Genomic DNA, 7613 nt, shown 5'->3' on the forward strand with positions numbered 1-7613 from the left:
TGCATGTATTTCCATATATCATCATGAAAATTTTCAATGAAAATAATATACAAATAAAAATATCCAAAATTGTATTCTGATGTTGATTATTTTAAATCCCAAATTTTCTGGCGTACTACATCTAATCTTGCTTTTAACTATCTTATGAACCACGTTATGCATACCCTGCTAGATGAATGTTGCAGTGACATTTCTCTTGATAACGAGGAGGTAAAAGAAAGATGTAAACTGGCCAATTTAATATTTAACAATCCCATGGCTGCCAAATGTGTTTATGTGCTACCTTACCTTCCTTTCCTGTATTCTCATGCCTAATAATAATATTCTAAAAATATCACTATGCGACAACAGAGGGGATATTCTACTACACATTGAAAAATACAATGTTTCAAGGCAAGGTTAATTTAAAGTCACATTTCAGCATACATTAGAAACAAGAAATTCTAACCAAAGAGAGAAGAGGGTTCCTCTTTAAGTGCGTTTTTTTTTTTACAATCATGATAAAATATGTTGCTTTGCTCATTTATGTGCCTCCACTTCATAGTTCAAGACATAGTGAATTTAAATGAATACATTTGGATTGTTTGTGATGTGGAATAGTTGAGAGTATCTTTGCAATGATGCAAAAATCAACAGATTTATCTCTGCATGAAGAGCGTGACATAACATTTGCATTTCATAATGGCAAAGGAGAAAGAATACAATGTTGGTGATGAAGGTCTATGAATCTGCCAGGGTTTCTCCATATAGTTGCATCAGGGGAAATGACATGCATCTCGCATAAACAAACACTTTTCCCCCCCTTGACGACTGTACATCATTTTTCCTGTTTTTATTTTCTTTCAATTTTACAAGTTCTAAGCCAAGGTCTAATTTTATTTGAGTACACATCATATGTAATCATACAAAAGGCTAAAAAGGATTGATGAGTGCTTTCAAGGAAAAATATTGTGATCATATTGAGTGTGTACATCATATGTCACCTTCTAAAAGTACTTGAAAGAAAAACGTTATCAGCAGGGTGTGTTTTGTTGAATTGAAAATACACTTTCCTTTTATTGAAGGCCATTGCATATACTTATTGGAGCTCAGCGTCTGCATTTGATTTATTTCTTCTGGCAACATTGATTAGCTGACTTAGTTTCAGCCTATGAGAGAGGAGGAAAGAGAGAGAGAATCAAAGTGAGCATATATAAGGTCAAGATCAAGAAGGCAACAACCCATAGAAGACAAATAAATATTGAATTTACACTACAAATGCTCTATTCAAGCTCTTGGCTTATATGCTTAACATATATTTCAGAATAAAAGATTACAGTTTGCGTGATAAGAAATATCTAGGGATCAGAAAATCTATTTGAATGTATCAGAAAATCCATTTGAATGTATCAGAAAATCCATTTGAATGTATTACCATCATTATTACCATCATGTACAATGGCTCACTTTAGTCAATATAGATAAAGGCAAATAGGTAAAATCATATATTTATTGCTGAAAATTGCTTAAATTCCCTAATAATATTAAATATTTAGCAAATATTTGGACTACAGGACTTTGGTAGCATGTACCTTTGTGCTTTTTATCTCATGAATGAGAAAGGGAAAGCAAAGGATATAAATTATAGGCAAATAGCTGTTTAGTGCTGCTCAAGTGCAAACTCCAAGGGCATTAATAATAAAAATTGTAATGAATATGGATGTTTTTCGATGAAGCTTTACTGTTGAATGAGGATGAATATAACTGTCTATAAGTTTACACTGTAACATTCCAGTTTGTGAAACTGTAAAACTGACGTTTATTTAAATGAAAAATATGTGAAGCTATGTGATTGTCATCAATGGTTTTCATAAATGTATTGTCATTATTGCAATGACAGCATCCATGTTTGAATTATTAAAAAGGGAAATCGAATCCTGCCAATGGTTTTGTGCTGTTCTTCGTCACCAGATGGCTGACACAGATTTTTACTTTGGAAATCACAACTCATCAGTGAATGTGGCAAGAGAATGTTTGCGCTTTCTCTCTCTCTCTTTCTCTCTTTCGCTCTCTCCCTCATTCGCTCTCTTTCTATTGCAAAGCTTTCATCATCGCTACCTTCTGTTTCCTCGCACCCAACTGCTTGGCGTGGAAGCAGCAGGCTATTAAACAAATTAGATTTCCTCCAGTGGGCCCAACAGAGATAGGCAAAAGCTGAGATGCCTCTTATATGACCTGCTTGGGCTTAACATTAAACCTCCCTGGGGATTACTCGGGGCACTCGATAGGTGTCGCTTACACTGATCAAAAAAGGGATAGTCCGAGAGCAATTTCACCACAGCAAGACTTTTATGGACTGTCAGGTTTACTTCTTCATGTCAGGTGTGCGTATATTCATTTTTTTCTTCCATAAAGGTTGTTGAAGGTTTTGACTAACCTGTGACTCAACTAGTCAAGCTTGTGACTTGATGCGACTTGGCTTGACAAACCTGTGATCTGGCTTGACTTGAATTGGCTTGACTTGAATTGACTTGACTTGAATTGACTTGATGGACTTTGTAAGACAACTTCCATTGACATGACCTTGTGACACAACTCGACTTTGACACGCCATGACTCGACTTGACATAATGTTGTGAGTCAACTCAACTTGACCGGAAATCATTCTGTGACTCAATATGACTTAACGTAACGTTGAGACTCGTGTAATTATCACTTTACAAGATTCATAGAAATGTCCCAAACAGAAATAAACTGTCTGAGGCCCTGAATAAGTGATGCATATCCCCAAACACCATAACAACTTCCTGCGATTAATTAACAATACATCAACACACTCTTTCCTTGGTCAATGTTTAAAATGGAAACTTTGGCTAACAGCTCTCAGGGGTCCCAGCATGCCATCTCAAGTGGCTTGTTATAGACTTTGTATCACTTCCTGCTCATTAGGGTCCACAGTGCCGTTGAAAAAAAGTTACACAAGAAAATCCCAAGATATTTAGTAACACACTCTCTTCCCAAGTTCTAAATTTTGTCTTAATTTTGCAATGCTCCAAAGTGACCAAATATTTGCTGAAAAAAGGAAAAGTGTCACTAATGCAATTTCCCGACAAGAGGAAATGATGATTTAGCATTATTAACAGAAGGAGTAAAATGAGTCTTATTTGCCTGTTACACCTGAACTAAAATCTTGCACCTTTGCAATGAGGTTTTACATAGAAAATTAAATAATAAACAGATTGAATTTAAAAAGAAAAATGAACAAAATTGAAGTCTTGGGCAAGGTGACTCACTTTACTGTTAAATTTATTCCCATACTGCTATGATGACATAATTATGCACCCTACGGTAAAGACATTAGTCTTATTAGGTGTTTCCTTCTAAAAGTTCTACTAGCCTTGAGTGAAGGATAACCCCCTGCACCCTCTTCCTCCCCCGCTGACATGACATTGAAACAAACTCAGAAACAAAGCATTGTCAGCTTTATGTATATTAGGTCCAAATAATGATTGTGTATAAAAGCTTTAACACGTCTACTGTGGATGACTTGATTCAAAGGGCCCTTTTAGCCCCTATCAGGGCTAATTAGGTGACCGTTGCTTTGTTTGCTCAAAGTGAAACAGCAGTACAGATGAATAACTTGACACATCCTCTCAAGCTTTGGTTTATTGCACGCATGGAAAAAAAACGGTGTTGTGTGGTTACAGGGGTCATTAACTGCAATTCGGAGCAATTGGGTTAGAATTCTTAATTCTAGTCAACTGTCAACAATGGGTATAATCTTTGATAGGCTTTTTTTAATAGTGAAAAACTCATGTTCAGTTGGAGTGCAATAAAATGAAATCTCTATATGATTTTTTTTTTTTGCTATGGGTCGGTTCACTGCAGCTGATTCAGTGGCCTTGGTGACATTGCGACGGGTATCATCACTGACCGAATTCTGCTGTCTGGCTCAGTGGAGTAATGCTACTGCCTCAAAGCTTTTTCAATCCCAGGCTTTCTCCATTTCCTATACTTTGTTACTCACTGTCTTATGTCAGTTCATATTCAGTCATTCAGATTAGCTGTCAAACTTTGGCTTTTTCTGATCAAGGAAAAGCTCAGGAGATAGAATAAAATACGTAATTATTAATTTTAAGTTCCAAATTCTTATGTATGCCTGCAAAACACCTGTACACTCATACTTTTGATTTGACTTACAAATCCCCATCTGAGATTGTAAATCAAATTAATTGTAGTGAATTGAAATACTATAATGGTACCCTTATAATCTGAGCTACTCAACAGCCAATTTGCTGCAACTCCGGATGCCCTCCCACCTTTTTTTTAATGGAAAAAAATATATAGCTGAAAGCATTCCTTATTTCCAGTGCCCTAATTTATGATTTGGAATTTAAGGGATTGAGACAGAGGTCTCATGGATCAAGCCCTGACTCATCATATCAGTTTTTTTTGTGTGGAGGTGCCTGATTCTCTTTTTTAACATTCCTACTATTCATCATTATTCAATAAATGGCAAATTCTATCCTCCCTGTCTTTTCAGTTGAGCCATGGGCAATGAAACAATAATTGCAAGCAGTCTCCAGGGCCCATTTTCTTATCACACGCTTTAGCATTTTGAGTTCACACCCGTTCTATTGAGGAAATAAAAGGCAAGAATGTGTCTTTTTAATAGAGAAAAAGGTTTTTTTTTACACCTCCAACAAAACCCTTAAAAACAGAATGCAAATTTTAATACATTTGAATTTATATCTGAGCCACCTTACTGTCTTTTTTTTACTTGAAAATGAAAGTCCAATAATAAAAATAATTCATTTGCTACCTTTGCTGTAGAGTTTATTATTTTTGTATATTTGTTTGTTCCTGGACATCCTGTTGTCATATCTGTCTTAAAAGCCACAACCTACTTTTCCATGTCAGTGATCAGCGCGATTGGTTTACAATAGATTCTGATACTATCATTCTTTTCTTTTTCCATGACGTTGCACCTCTGTAAGACAAGCGGCATTGATCAGGAGCCTAGATGAGGCATGATGAAGTGAAACTAAAGCTCCCCTTTCAGGCAAATTAGCACTAATTTCATTCTGAGCGAATACGGCTGATTGACTCCACTTCATTCATTGCATTGTTGCTCTATGACTGGAAAACATTCATCTCGGGGTGAGACATCAAGACAGAGGATCCTCACTTCCCTTTGACTGCCAAGATTCCTGTTAATTAGCCTATGCGGGGGTAGCAGAAGAGAAATTACATGAATTGTCTTGACTTGGCTGTTCTTCTACAGAAAGAAGGTGGTTCTAAATGGGGACAATGTGTGTGACTGCAATATTTCTATTACATCATTGCACTGTTTAAAATGATTTATTTTGTCTGTTATTGAGTATTGAGGGGGGGGGGGTGAGGAAATGAAAAGGAAAGAAGTTTCTCACTAACCCATGTTAGCAATTAAATAACAGTGCTATTCATTTAACTCAATATTTGTTTACTATTGCAACTGTAGTGGAGAAGAGCAGGTCTTACTCACATTGGCTTGGTTTAGATTGGGCATTCTTGATTGTATAGGCAGATATTCTAGGGTTGCCATAGAGGTGACAGTAGCAGGAAGTTAGAGATGACATTGGAAAGATGATGCCAACCAGAAGTGAGGGAGGGAGTCGGGAATCGAGGGGTATTTAGTGCCAGTGGATCATAATGAAGATGATCACAGGCAGGCGGAGCTGTCAGCTTGTCCCAGTGTGAGATTTCATTACGTGGCTGCCTCTCCACTGGTGATTGCGTGCAGAGATTAAACACAAAAAAATCTTCAAGATCTGGCACCCTACAGAGTAACACAAAAAAAAGTTGAATTATAGCAGTACAGTTGGTTCTGTACTGTATTGTATCCATCTTTGGAAATGGAGGTTTCAAGTTTCTATCTTAGAACCCCTTGACAAATAGACAGGACTGCAACCCACGTACATCCCACTGTGCCGCCTTTGCTACTAACTCAATGCCAACATTAAGATAGTATGATCCGAGAATCTGTTTTCAAATCACAAACACATTTTCAAAAAAAGTGGATGATTACAGCTGCGTTTACGATAACATCAAAGCTTTTTTCTCGCTCATTCTTCTGCAGTATTTCAACCAAAGCTGACTTTGTAGAATAACGGCAAAATCTGAAAAAGCTGCATTCGGGAAAAGGAGCCCGTGGTGTACGCTGCACGGTTATGCTTTAATCAAATGCGTGAGGATGTGGAAATGTTCCAGTGGGCCATAAAATGCTACAAGGCTTCCAAAATGAGCAACCTCATATGAAGGGAAATGAGCTGAGTCTCCTCTGAAGCTTGTTGCTCTACTCTGGGACTTGTATCAAAGATATGTGGGAAGGAATCATTGCCATGATTAAAGCACAGGTTGGTTATATGGACTACTAAAGCAATATAACATTAATGTACTAGTTTGTACTTCTGGGACGAATTGAGGGTAAAAGAATGGTAATGTACTTCCAATTCTTAGCCGTATATTTTGAACACAAGGTACGTTGTTGCTATAACAGCAGCAATTTTTTCATGATACCACTTATTTCAACCTGTAACGTCATTTCTTAGCATCCCAATTTCCCAACCATGCAGCATTAGTAATTATATATTCAGTCCTTTCAAAAGAATGAGTGTTTCTAAACATTTCAGCCTAGATAAGTCCAAGTTGTAAGATGTTTCAGAGCCCTTATCAATGCTTATTGCTATAATTACACACTGATTTGCTAAGGATTATTTATTGTCACTATATGTGCAGTTTAGACGAGCAAAGAATAATGTGCACTGCAGGGGACAACACAAGAGAGAAGACAATTGAACACAAATCTGTGTGCATCAGGACTGGAGTACCATTTGTTCTTGCAGTCTGGTAGTAAATAAGTCTTCTCATATATCAATTTTGCTTCATACTGTGCAAAAGAATACACTTACGAGCATAGATTGAGTGCTTGTCCATGCATCTATTGCATGTATGTAGCCATTAAAAGATGCTTTTCACAGGCATGCACATATAGAACTATAGACGAAAATACTTTCTGCCGTGACTGGCCATAAAAAACATATATTGTAAGGTCATTAAATATTTAAAATCTGGCTGTTAGACATTGTAAATAAACCATGACTGCTGCAACCCCTATGACATAAATATACCATCATGGTCAAAATATTCTAATAATTTAGCCATTTGTTGCTGGACTTAGACGGCCATTTATGGTTAAAAACCTGAGATTCTATAGGAATAACATTAAAAAAATCTCAGTTTTAGAATTAATGTTGAAAAGAAACAAATATCTTTTTAATCACTGTTTATAAAATCAATTTTTTTGATTGTTTGTGTGGAAACCCTTTTAAAAAAAACAACAACATTATTTTTTATGTCCATACTGAGCTTATTGCAATAAAAACTCATGTTACTAATAATCAGATGACTGATAAGACCACATTTCACATCACATGAGAAGAACCAGAGGTGTGCTATCTTCTTATACAGGGTATCCACGTATGAGCAGGATGTTTTGTCCAGGTAGCTATTTTAATCAGGTGGTTACTAGGTAGAGAAATGGAAGGAAAAAAAAAAAACCTTGTGTGCTTTTCCCTCAAGAGCCTTTCGTGTCT

This window comes from Stigmatopora nigra, chromosome 8 (assembly GCF_051989575.1).
Source record: "Stigmatopora nigra isolate UIUO_SnigA chromosome 8, RoL_Snig_1.1, whole genome shotgun sequence".
NCBI classification, from domain to species: Eukaryota; Metazoa; Chordata; class Actinopteri; order Syngnathiformes; family Syngnathidae; genus Stigmatopora; species Stigmatopora nigra.